This window comes from Schistocerca piceifrons, chromosome 3 (assembly GCF_021461385.2).
Source record: "Schistocerca piceifrons isolate TAMUIC-IGC-003096 chromosome 3, iqSchPice1.1, whole genome shotgun sequence".
Taxonomy (NCBI): Eukaryota; Metazoa; Arthropoda; class Insecta; order Orthoptera; family Acrididae; genus Schistocerca; species Schistocerca piceifrons.
The window spans coordinates 850,237,871-850,251,613 of NC_060140.1; positions in this window are offsets into that span (position 1 = coordinate 850,237,871).

Consider the following 13,743-nt stretch of genomic DNA (forward strand, 5'->3'; position numbering starts at 1 on the left):
AGAAGGATGTAGGTTGCAGTAGTTACTCGGAGATGAAGAAGCTTGCGCAGGATAGAGTAGCATGGAGAGCTGCATCAAACTACTGAAGACAACAACAACAACAACATCGTTTATCGTCAGCATTCAGACTAAATAAAATTAAATACTTTACATTCAAATAAGAGAACGTTAGGATTAAGGCCTATTATTAAGTAAACTGGCTGTTAGTTAATTTAGATTTACTCCTGACATTTTCCAAGGGACAAACTTTGATATAACTCTATTAAATTCTATTACATGGTTATGAAACTTTCGGAGTCAAGAACTGTAGCATTTCCTGTTGGATCTTGAGTATTAGGAAAAAGGGTATGCCAATAGCAATCTTGGAATCAAGAACCTATCCCAGTTAACATTGATATAGGTCAATAAACGGGTCTCGTGGTAGCGTTCTCGCTTCCCGAGCACGGGGTCCTGGGTTCGAGTTCCGGCGGGAATTGATCTGCCTCGAGATGACTGGGTGTTATTGAGTCGTCTTCATCATCATCATTCATCCCCGTTACGGTCGGAGGAAAGCAACGGCAAACCACCTGCATTAGTACCTTGCCTAGTACGGCGGTGTGGGTATCCCGCATCGTTCCCCTACGCTCTGTCAAGTAGTATGGGACTCTATATATATCTATATACAGGGTGGCGCAGGGGAACGGGAAATTATGAACGTTACAGTTGGCAGCATTGTAGAGCCGGCAGATGTTCGAAACTTTGCACAATTGATGTGAACGCATTGCCATTTAGTAATCATGGAGAATTGGACTGGTGCGGAACGTGCAGTAGCTGTGAGAGCGTTTTACAAAAATGATGATAGTGCGACTGCCGCGCAGAGAACATTTCGACAGCATTACCAGCTTGGACGTCATGGACGTGTCCCATCTGCGCAAGCAATTACAACGTGGGTGCGTAATTTTGAAGAAACAGGATCTGCCCTGAAAAAGAAACCTCCAGGTGGCATTCCAACGGTACGTACCCCAGAGAACATTGCAGCTGCTAGAGCTGCAATCGAGAGAAGTCCTCCCCGCTCCGTTCGACAGCATGCATCTTCGCTATGGGTTAAGCGACGAAGCTTACAAAGAATACTGCACCAATTAGACTTCCATCCCTATAAGTTGCAACACTTACATGAACGAGTCCCAGCGTCACGTATGGAGTTTAGTAGCCAGATATTGGCTAAAATCAACGAGGACGCGAATTTCCTTGGTAACTTATGGATATCAGGCGAAGACCATTTCCACCTGAACGGATTCGTGAACAAACAGAATTTTCGTTATTGGGCACAGGACAATCCTTGTGAGTTTCACCAGCGACCACTACATAGCGCCAAGGTCACAATATGGTGTGCTGTATCACGTCATACTGTTATCGGCCCTTATTTTTTTGTACGTGAGGATGGTAGTGCAGTGACAGTAACATCCGCTCGATATGTTGAAACGCTTCAAACATTCTTTACACCGAGACTGTACGAGCTTAATCTTAACGTCGAAAACACGTGGTTTCGGCAGGACAGAGCCACGTCACACACTGCTGGACAATCGATGGCAGCAGTTAGTCAATTGTTTGGAAGACGCATTATTTCACGTAACGGTGACATTGCACGGCCTGCGAGATCCCCTGATCTTAGTGTGTGCGACTTCTTCCTGTGGGGATATCTTAAAGGCAAGATGTACCGTACACGTCCTGCAACAATCCATGAACTGAAGGAGAACATTGAAAACGAAATCACTGCCATTCCCCAAGATTTGCTACACCGCGCATTCCAGAGTTTTCATAACAGGCTGTTAGTGTGTGAACGCCGAATGGGAGCACATCTTTCCGATGTTATCTTTAAAAAGTAAAGAGACACTTTTGGATATTTTGATTGTAAAGACATACTGAATAATGGCATACTGAATACATTCACTTTCGTTAATAAATTACTAGTTTTATGAATTTATTCATGGAAATGAAGTTATTTCGAAATTTCCCGTTTCCCTGCGCCACTCTGTATCTCATCTGTCGATAAATAATAGCGTAATCTACCACACACTATCCACCCTGACACAAAACACCGTATTATAGGAAAATTACTTTTTTCAGGAGAGCCACTGGGATTCGCAATTTACAGTTTAACAATCTCAGTACGTCAAACGTCGTAAGCTTGTGGAGAACTTGGTCAGCGGCGACAACGTTGCGGAAGTGTTCCACATCCGATGTTTGTGACAACTCATTAGTGTTGTTCGGTGGCATAAAACTGCTGTCGTAGCTTTCTTCTCAGCCCACAGCTACCCACGTGTGTCACGCTTGCGAGAAATCGCACTCATTTAAATCGTGCCTCGCAGATGCACCCGAGAGCAGTAAGCCGTTAACGAGCCTGCCTCGCGGCTCAAACCAGAGACTTCTGGGTCCAGGTGGTGCTACAGAAACCTGCTGCTAAGGACGCGAACAGAGGCAGAATCACTTCTGTTGGTCAGCGAGTGCATTCTAGAGATGGGCAAAAATGTTCAAATATGTGTGAAATCCAATGGGACTTAACGGCTAAGGTCATCAGTCCCTAAGCTTACACACTACTTAACCCAAATTACCCTAAGGACAAACATACACACACACACACACACACAAACACACACACACACACGCACACACCCATGCCCGAGGGAGGACTCGAACCTCCGCGGGGACCAGCGACACAGTCCGTAGAGGTGGGCAAAAATACCGATATTCGAAAATATCGAGATTTTTTAGTAATAAAACCGATATTTACAAACGTAGGCTTCCGCGTCCATTATCAGAGTCAATAAATATTTTTTCTGGATTTGTGACCGCATTGTCAATATGTAAAACTACCGACGTTTCGGTCACTGTTGCAAGTGACCTTCTTCAAGGTGTTTTTTTGACAATACCGATGTTGTTCGTCGATATCTATGTTGTCAATAAATCGATTAATCAATATTAAATACAGAATATCAAAATGATATTTTTATTTTCTGTCTTTTCATGACTCGGCACATTTCTTGCCCATCCCAGCTACTACCAATCTTTGCAATCTAAGAGTAAATTCCTTATAATTGACTTAATTTGATTTCTTATTCATTAGTACAAATGAGCGACAGGTTTCGACATGAATGTCTCTATACCGCATAATCATGAAAGTCTGTTACTCCCGTGTGTCATTTCTACCATTGCAAAGGATAGATAAGAGGCGCAAAACGAACACGATCGGCGACACCAGTGTAGGTGAATGGTGGAAATTACCATTCTCTGCTCCCAACTATGAGGTAGAATGTACGCTCTTCTTACCCCCCAAGAGTGCCTGGATCAAGAAAAGGTAGGCGTACTGGAAAAGTAACGTAGACTAGACACGATAGTGACACACGTTACTGCACTGCTATCTAGCGGAAAATGGACCCATGTTGTCTGAAATTTTTATGATAAATACGATGGTTCATGTGGAGAACGTACGCGTATATCAGAAGCGCTTCACTCCAGAGACTTCTCTTGCGTAGGGATGGGCAAGAATTATCGATAAAACAAAATATCTATGTTTTGTCTCGATAACATCGATGTTGTTGTTGTTGTTGATGTTGTCTTCAGTCCTGAGACTGGTTTGATGCAGCTCTCCATGCTACTCTATCCTGCGCAAGCTTCTTCATCTCCCAGTACCTACTGCAACCGACATCCTTCTGAATCTGCTTAGTGTATTCATCTCTTTGTCTCCCTCTACGATTTTTACCCTCCACGCTGCCCTCCAATGCTAAATTTGTGATCCCTTGATGCCTCAGAACATGTCCTACCAACCGGTCCCTTCTTCTAGTCAAGTTGTGCCACAAACTCTTCTTCTCCCCAATTCTATTCAATACCTCCTCATTAGTTATGTGATGTACCCATCTAATCTTCAGCATTCTTCTGTAGCACCACATTTCGAAAGCTTCTATTCTGTTCTTGTCCAAACTATTTATCGTCCATGTTTCACTTCCATACAAATACTTTCAGAAACGACTTCCTGACATTTAAATCTATACTCCATGTTAACAAATTTCTCTTCTTCAGAAACACTTTCCTTGCCATCGCCACTCTACATTTTATATCCTCTCTACTTCGACCATCATCAGTTATTTTGCTCCCTAAATAGCAAAACTCCTTTACTACTTTAAGTGTCTCATTTCCTAATCTAATTCCCTCAGCATCACCCGATTTAATTCGACTACATTCCATTATCCTCGTTTTGCTTTTGTTGACGCTCATCTTATATCCTCCTTTCAAGACACTGTCCATTCCGTTCAACTGCTCTTCCAAGTCCTTTGCTGTCTCTGACAGAATTACAATGTCATCGGCGAACCTCAACGTTTTTATCTCTTCTACATGGACTTTAATGCCTACTCCGAATTTTTCTTTTGTTTCCTTTACTGCTTGCTCAATATACAGATTGAATAACATCGGTGACAGGCTACAACCCCGTCTCACTCCCTTCCCAACCGCTGCTTCCCTTTCATGCCCTTCGACTCTTATAACTGCCCTCTGGTTTCTGTACAAATTGTAAATAGCCTTTCACTCCCTGTATTTTACCCCTGCCACCATTAGAATTTGAAAGAGAGTATTCCAGTCACTATTGTCAAAAGCTTTCTCTAAGTCCACAAATGCTAGAAATGTAGGTTTGCCTTTCCTTAATCTATTTTGTAAGATAAGTCGTAGGGTCAGTATTGCCTCAAGTGTTCCAACATTTCTGCGGAATCCAAACTGATCCTCGCCGAGGTCGGCTTCTACCAGTTTTTCCATTCGTCTGTAAAGAATTCGCGTTAGTATTTTGCAGCCGCGACTTATTATACTGCTAGTTCGGTAATTTTCACATCTGTCAACACCTGCTTTCTTTCGGATTGGAATTATTATATTCTTCTTGAAGTCTGAAGGTATTTCGCCTGTCTCATACATCTTGCTCACCAGATGGTAGAGTTTTGTCAGGACTGGCTCTCCCAAGGCCATCAGTAGTTCCAATGGAATGTTGTCTATTCCTGGGGCCTTGTTTCGACTCAGGTCTTTCAGTGCTCTGTCAAACTCTTCACGCAGTTTCGTATTTCCCATTTCATCTTCATTTACATCCTCTTCCATATCCATAATATTGTCCTCAAGTACATCGCCCTTGTATAGATCCTCTATATACTCCTTCCACCTTTCTGCTTTCCCTTCTTTGCTTAGAACTGGGTTTCCATCTGAGCTCTTGATATTCATATAAGTGGCTCTCTTCTCTCCAAAGGTCTCTTTAATTTTCCTGTAGGCAGTATCTATCTTACCCCTAGTGAGATTTAGCCTCTACATCCTTACATTTGTGCTCTAGCCATCCCTGCTTAGCCATTTTGCGCTTCCTGTCGATCTCACTTTTGAGACGTTTGTATTCCTTTTTGCCTGCTTCATTTACTGCGTTTTTTTTTCTCCTTGTAACATCGATGTCTTTCATAAATATTGATACAATACGTATCGAATTTTTAAAAATTTGCGCACCCCTAGCGCATCCACACATGCCGAGTTTCGAAGCACCAGTCCTAACATTTACAACCCTCTTTGACTCATCGTGTTCCAACGATTACAATAGTTACATGTACACATTAACTTTAAAGCAAATTTAATGATGAAAAGTGCACTTCCTAAAAAGTGCGCAGGGAACGATGAATATGACTATGTTACTTTCTATCTGAAAAATAAAAAAAGATTTTCACGTCTGAGACTGTCTTGGAGCGTGACACCCCCTGTCACGCCCTGGAACACGGGCGCGCGACAACGCTTACGTGCTCTAGTGGCCATTCTAGCCGTCACAGATAGTTTACTTACACAACTGTGGTACGTATGTACGAGGGCTATCCACAAAGTACATTACGTTTTGGAATTAATAATAAATAAAGTATTGGAAAATTTTTTTGTAGTGGCGTGGCAAGACAGCCAAGCCACTCGGAGGTAGCCGAAAGGCACACGTTAAGCTCACGCAGATTGGCGTGAGGTCTGGAACAAGGTAAAGTAATTATCCTATAAAGAAAAGAACGTAGTTCTTGGAATACTTAACTTTAATCCACAATTGTAGAACATCGCTCTTGTTTTGACATTATTACACCGAATATAAACTGGTAATGGCGCCTTGCTAGGTCATAGCAAATGACGTAGCTGAAGGCTATGCTAACTATCGTCTCGGCAAATGAGAGCGTATTTGTCAGTGAACCATTGCTATTAACGTCGGCTGTACAACTGGGGCGAGTGCTAGGACGACACTCTAGACCTGCCGGGTGGTGGCGCTCGGTCTGCAATCACTGACAGTGGCGACACGCGGGTCCGACGTATACTAATGGACCGCGGGCGATTTAAAGGCTACCACCTAACAAGTGTGCTGTCTGGCGGTGACACCACATTTTTTATTATATACAGATGAATGCCGCACTTAAATACTACTTTTCTACATAGTTGCCATTTAAATTAAGGCACTTATCGTAGCGATGGACGAGCTTGGAAATTCCTTCGTCGTAAAATTCGGCCGCCTGCGCCTTCAACCACGTGGTTACCTCTTCTTGAAGCTGTGCGTCGTCCTCAAAACGCTGCATAGCCAACCACTTCTTCATTGCTGGGAATAAGTGGAAGTCGCTCGGTGCCAGGGCGGATGAGGAAACAACTCCCACTTAAAAGATTCGAGAACTTCACGAGTGGCATTTGCCGTGTGGGCCCGGGCGTTGTCGTGAATCAGCAAGATCTTTGAGCCCAACTTTCCCCTGCGCTTTTTTTGTATTGCTCTTCTGAGGTTGTGCAGAGTTTGGCAATACCGTTGAGAGTTTATTGTAGTGCCTCTTTCCAGGAAATCCACAAAAATCACACCTTTTCTGTCCCAAAAGAAGAGGTAACCACGTGGTTGAAGGCGCAGGCGGCCGAATTTTACGACGAAGGAATTTCCGAGCTCGTCCATCGCTACGATAAATGCCTTAATTTAAATGGCAACTATGTAGAAAAGTAGTATTTAAGTGTGGCTTTCATCTGTATATAATAAAAAAAAATTTCCAATTCTTTATTTATTTTTAATTCCAAAACGTAATGTACTTTGTGGATAGCCCTCGTATATACGAGCCTTTGTTTACGAGTTGTTTACAGCTGTGGAGGCTACTTCTCGGAACCTCGAGTCCAAGCCTCTCTTTCCTTGTGTAAATCTTCTTTCAAACATTTTTTTTTTTGTATACCCTCATCTACTTGATAACTGCATTCTGCACTGGGTCTTCCTTCCTCTTAGTCTTTTGTCTCGAGATTACCAAAAAGTAGCTTTTCGGCCAAAGATTGTCCTCTAATCTTGTCATACGCGCCATACCATTTTAAATGCCGTTTTTCCACCTCTTCGCTGACGTACATGGGAGTTTTCAATCAGTTCCTGATTTCTTCCTTTGGGATATTCTCTCACCTTGGAACTCTACAACTTCTACATCTACATACATACTCCGCAATCCACCATACGGTGCGTGACGGAGGGTACCTCATACCACAACTAGCATCTTCTCTCCCTGTTCCACTCCCAAACAGAACGAGGGAAAAATGACTGCCTATATGCCTCTGTACGAGCCCTAATCTCTCTTATCTTTGTGGCCTTTCCGCGAAATGTAAGTTGGCGGCAGTAAAATTTTACTGCAGTCAGCCTCAAATGCTGGTTCTCTAAATTTCCACAGTAGCGATTCACGAAAAGAGCACCTCCTTTCCTCTAGAGACTCCCACCCGAGTTCCTGAAAGCATTTCCGTAACACTCGCGTGATGATCAAACCTACCAGTAACAAATCTACCAGCCCGCCTCTGAATTCCTTCTATGTCCTCCCTCAATCCGACCTGATAGGGATCCCAAACGCTCGAGCAGTACTCAAGAATAGGTCGTATTAGCGTTTTATAAGCGGTCTCCTTTACAGATGAACCACATCTTCCCAAAATTCTACCAATGACCCAAGACGACTATCCGCCTTCCCCACAACTGCCATTACATGATTGTCCCACTTTATATCGCTCTGCAATGTTACGCCCAAATATTTAATCGACGTGACTGTGTCAAGCGCCACACTACTAATGGAGTATTCAAACATTACGGGATTCTTTTTCCTATTCATCTGCACTAATTTACATTTATCTACATTTAGAGTTAGCTGTCATTCTTTACACCAATCACAAATCCTGTCCAAGTCATCTTGTATCCTTCTACAGCCACTCAACGACGACACCTTCCCGTACAACACAGCATCATCAGCAAACAGCCGCACATTGCTATCCACCCTATCCAAAAGATCATTTATGTAGATAGAAAACAACAGCGGACCTACCATACTTCCCTGGGGCACTCCAGATGATACCCTCACCTCCAATGAACACTCACCATCGAGGACAGCGTACTGGGTTCTATTACTTAAGAAGTCCATTTTCTCAGAAAATCCATTTGCACGGCTTCAAGTCTTCCTCTGTCAGTTACCAGGATTCTGCACTGTGTAAACAAATGCTTTATATTGTCGACCTTTTTGTCTTTTTCTTAATTTTATGTGAACAAAGAATGGAATTTACCTTACTGATCACTTGTTAGGCTTTTGTTGTCCTCTGCCTTATATCTTTTTTACTGGAGTCTTGATTTGAGGTTATAACTGATTTATACTTTGACAAGCCTTAATAGTATTTCCATCTATGATGATCACATGTTTTTTACTTCCTGCAAACAGACATTTTGCTTCAAAAAATTTGCTGTAGTCTGGCCTTATGGAATGTTTCTGCGTTTATTTTCATCGTATGTATCAATGTCACCTGCAGCCAATACGACTTGACCACTGCGAACAGTAGCGTCGACAGGTAATCGCTATCTGTGTCTAGGCCCATTCTTTCACAATTTCTCATTCGTTCTTTAAGAGCATCATTCACATAAATTTAAACAGAGTAGGTGTTCCACGGCACCCTTGGCTAAGGCCTTTGAGATCTCTTTTCCTATTTCAATTCTTGTCTCTAATCCCTCGTAAAATTTTTTGACTGCGTACATACGTAAACGAGAGTCTCTACATTAGATCATTCATTCCAGTCGGTTAGTTTTTTCATCTGGCAGTGTACCTCTAAGTACGGAAAATTCATGAAACTTACATCAGGGCAAGATACAGTTTGGAACCTACATCCCTCAGAACATGAACCACTACGCTTCCTGTCTCCAAAAAAAAAAAAAAAAAAAAAAAAAAAAAAAAAAAAAAAAAAAAAATTAAGGCTCTCAGTCACGACTCCTGAAAGTTTGTTCCCAACAGATAAGTAGGACTCTCAGCCACATATGTAGAAGCTCGCTGAAACATGACATTTTTCCAGATACTCTGAAATATGCTATTGTTAAACCACTGCATAAAAAAGGGTATAGGCTTGATGCTAACAACTGCCGCCCAATCTCACTTCTGGCAGATTTATCCGAAATTCTTGAAAAAGTAATGTATTCAACAGTAGCTTCACATATGTGTAAAAATGAAGCACTGACAAAATGCCAGTTTGGTTTGCTGAAAGGCTTTTCAACAGAAAATGCTACATATGCTTTCACTGATCAGATATTAAATGCTGTGATAACCGAACATCACCCATTGGGGTATTTTGTGATCTCTCAAAGGCTTTTGACTGTGTGAATCATGAAATTCATATCGATAAACTAAAATATTGTGCCATGAGTGGGTTTAATTCATATTTAACTGGAACAACGCAGAGGGTTGAAAGCAAAAGTACAGATAGTCTGCAAAAATCAGCAGAGCCCTAAGTGTGGCGGTATCAGGAATGGTGATCCACATGTTTCAGTGTTGGGTTCCTTATGGTTCTTAGTACATATTTATGACTTGCCACTCTATATTAATGAAGGTGCAAAGCTAGTTATTTTTGCTGATGATACAAGTTTAGTAATCACATCCAACAAACAAGAATTAGCTGGCGATATCGTAAATAATGTCTTTCAGAAAATTATTTAGTGGTTCTCTGCAAATTGACTTTCACTAAATTTTGAGAAAACGTAGGACATAGAATTCTGTACAGTAAATAGCATAACACCATTAATAAATATAGACTTTGAACATAAGTCTGTTGCTAAGGCAGAATACTGAGAATTTCTGGGTGTGTGCATTGATGAGAAATTTAATTGGAAGAAACACAATGATGATCTGCAGGAACGGTTAGGTTCAGCTATTTATGCTATTAGCGTTATTGCAAATTTGGATGATAAACATGTCAGTAAATTAGCCCGCTATGCCTATTTTCATTCACTGCTTTCATATGGCTTAGTATTTTGGGGTAATTCGTCATAAACGGAAAAAGTATTCATTGCACAAAAGCGTGTAATCAGAATAATAGCTGGAGCCTAGCCAGTATCACCTTGCAGACATTTATTTAAGGGACTCGGGATATTCACAGTACCTCCGCAATACATATATTCGCTCTCGAAATTTGGTATTAATCCATCCCAATTGAAAAATAATAGCGAAGTGCATAGCTACAACTCTAGAAGAAAGAATGATCTTCACTATTCTGTCTTAAATCTGATTTTGGCACAGAAAGGGATGAATTATGCTGCCCTAAAAATCTTTGCTCATTTGCCAAATAGCATTAAAAGTCTGACAATATAGCCAGCCAACATTTATATATATATATATATATATATATATATATATATATATATATATATATATATATATTGATTATCTATGGAACAATTGGAGGCAGGGGTGTAAATGTGGTGGAAGCGTGTGGGTAATGTGGAAACGTCTAGTATCTGGCCTGCAGAGTGCTGCACTGTAGTGGGGCAGCCAGAAATTGTTGCAGTAGTTCCTATTTGTCACGGTAGAGGGTTAGAAGTAAGTTGAGCAACAGACACCGTGACAGTGATGCAATTTACGTTCGCGCATTTTCTAAACCTTTTCGAGGTAAGTTGTGCTATTATATTTATCTATATACTTTGTAGTTATCTTTCTTTACGTCTGATAGCTTATAAAGGTGGGATGCATAGAAGGTTTTAGGAGTCCTTTGTCAACCTTAAATGGATAGTTGCTTAATGTAATCTACCAAAATTTAAAATAGCCATTGTGTAGGTAATGTGGAAGCATACATACGATGGCATTGTGGAAAGGTTTCCACAATACCAACATCAAATACATTACTTCTAATACGTTTTGCGCCTGTTTCTAGATGGCACGAAAGCTAACTGATCGGAAACCAAGAGCTATTGTGAAGAAGTGGGATGCTGAAAACATTATTAAGGCTATAATAGCCTCAAGGGAAAGCAGGTGGGGTTAAGAAGAGCAGTAAAAGCTTTCAGTGTACCTCTGATAACACTTCAAAGGTTTGTGCACAGTGATATATCACCTGAAGAATGTGTTTCTTTGAGACTTGGACGTAAGCTTGTACTACCTGATGCTAATGGGAAACAGTTGGTACAGTATCTCATTGAAATGGATAAAACAGAAGGTCAACATCGTTGTCAAATACCTCATCAAATACGTGTGTGTCTCCACAAGATATCATGCCAGTCCCTCCTCTAAAGAGGACGGTTCCCAACAGAGGTCGTAAGCCAGGGTCATCAGCTGTTTTTATATCTTCGCCTTAAAAAACACGCCTTGAAGACTCCTTACTCAAGGATAAACAGAAGCTTCCTAAATCACCTGCCAAAAGCAAGATAAAACGTGAAGCTCCTCCTAGAAAACGGCTTAAGTTATCTGAGGATTCAGATGAAGAACCCAATGCACCAACTTTCTCTTCAGGCGAGTAACATTTGGATCTCGCAGTTGGGGAAGAAAAACCTACTGAAGAAGATGCAATTTGTATTTTTTGTGAAGACGCATTTTCCAAAGACATTCGGGGAGAATTGTGGATTAAATGTGTAGTGTGTGAGGAGTGGAGTCACTCTTTGTGTGCCGGAAATGAAAGAGATATTTACATATGCGATTTTTGCAAATGAACTTCGCTTATGAGCCATTTTTCTAATATAGTTGCGTTTAAAAATATTTTTGTATAATTTAAATTTGATATAAAATAAAATTTTTTCTAACATTTTCAATAGTTTTCGTTTGAAGTAGTCAGTTTCCCACAATTTTCAGGCGTTTCCACATTACCCGCACTTCTTGAAAAATTAGTGAGTTGTTGTGCAAGCAGAAAATGTTTTTTTAATTTTTAACATATTTAGTTTTTGTGTTTCACAATTTACATTCATTGCTAAAACATTATGAATTAGCTTTGGCTGATTTTTGAAGCTGAAAGAGAGGTACACATTTCTTTTATACAGCAAAAACAAACTGGGTTTCCACATTTACACCCCTACCTCTACTAATGTAATGTGATGATACCGGCCGTCAGATAGTAGCAACCTACCGGTGGGATAACGTTGCGTAAGTTGAGCGGGCGCAGATGGCACGACTCTGAAGTATTTGTTTGTTCGGGCAGATAGCGACAGCTCCTGTCTTAACACGTGACCCCTGGGCTCTCGCAAGCTCTCCCGTTCTGGCGAGATAAAATCCCGCTTGCAGAACAGCTGTCATCGTATGACCGCATGATGCAAGCAAGCGGAGGCACGAGTCATTGTCGACGTACAGTTTTCACTGTCAGACACGCCATTCAAAAAGGGGAAGGGTTATCCAGAATGCTCTTTTGCACTAAAAATAACGAGAACAACCGAACTTAGTGTCACGTGTCATTACCTAGGAAGGACTTCTTAATTATGTTAGCCGACGTACTGAAATTGTGATAGAGACCTATCTAAGCTAGCTGATCAAAAGTATCCGGACACCTGTTAGTGGACATTAATATGCGTTGTACCCAGCCTTCGTCTTTCTGATGGCTTGACCTCTGCTGGGGATACTTTCAGTGAGGTGTCTGGATGTCTGTGGATGAATGGCAGCCCATACTTCCTCAAGAGCCGAAACTAGAGAATGGACTAATATTGCTCGCCGGAGGCTGGAGCGCGGTCGACATTCTAACTCATCCCTATGATGTTCCATTGAGTTCGGGCCAGTTCATCTCATGAATGCCTTTGTCCACAAACTGTTGCGTAACAGATGCTGCTTCATAAAAGCGTACACTGTGTAACGTTCTCTAAATAATTTATTGAACGAATGAACGAATGAAGATTTTGAGGAACTGATTTTACTTACGAACGTTCTTTAAAATATTTCTTCTTCGTAATACATTGAACGAATGCGTGGCTGAGCAATGGATACAAAACTGAAGTTATCGTGCAGCGCGTTGTAACAGCAAGTGGTGTGCTTCCTCTGTGTTATTGTTAGCAAAAACTTTATACGCATTGATTTGGCAATGCAACTCCCAATACCAATAAAGAAATACAGTCACTGCAAAATACGTTCATCCCCTTAGTCATGAATTCTCTGGTCCTCTTCAAATCTGTTAACTTTCGTCCCTGTGCACATAACAAATAAATAAAATTTGCTTACCTATAAAGCAGCAACGGAGGATCGCGATATATTCTGGCCTCTCAGGGAAAAAATAAAATAAAATATACGAGCTACAGACTCAGCAGTGTGCAATGCTGGCCGTGATACTTTGAAATGTACATGAAATTCTTTTGGTTGATAAATGAAAACATTTAAGAAAAATTCAGTGTCTTTGAGAAACACATGACCTGGACAGGGAGGCGGTACTGATTTGGGTGAATTACTAACACTGGCCTTTTCAGTAATGAAATTGTATTCGAAGTTGTTTGACTTTCCAAATCGTCTCGAAATTTAAATTACATTAATC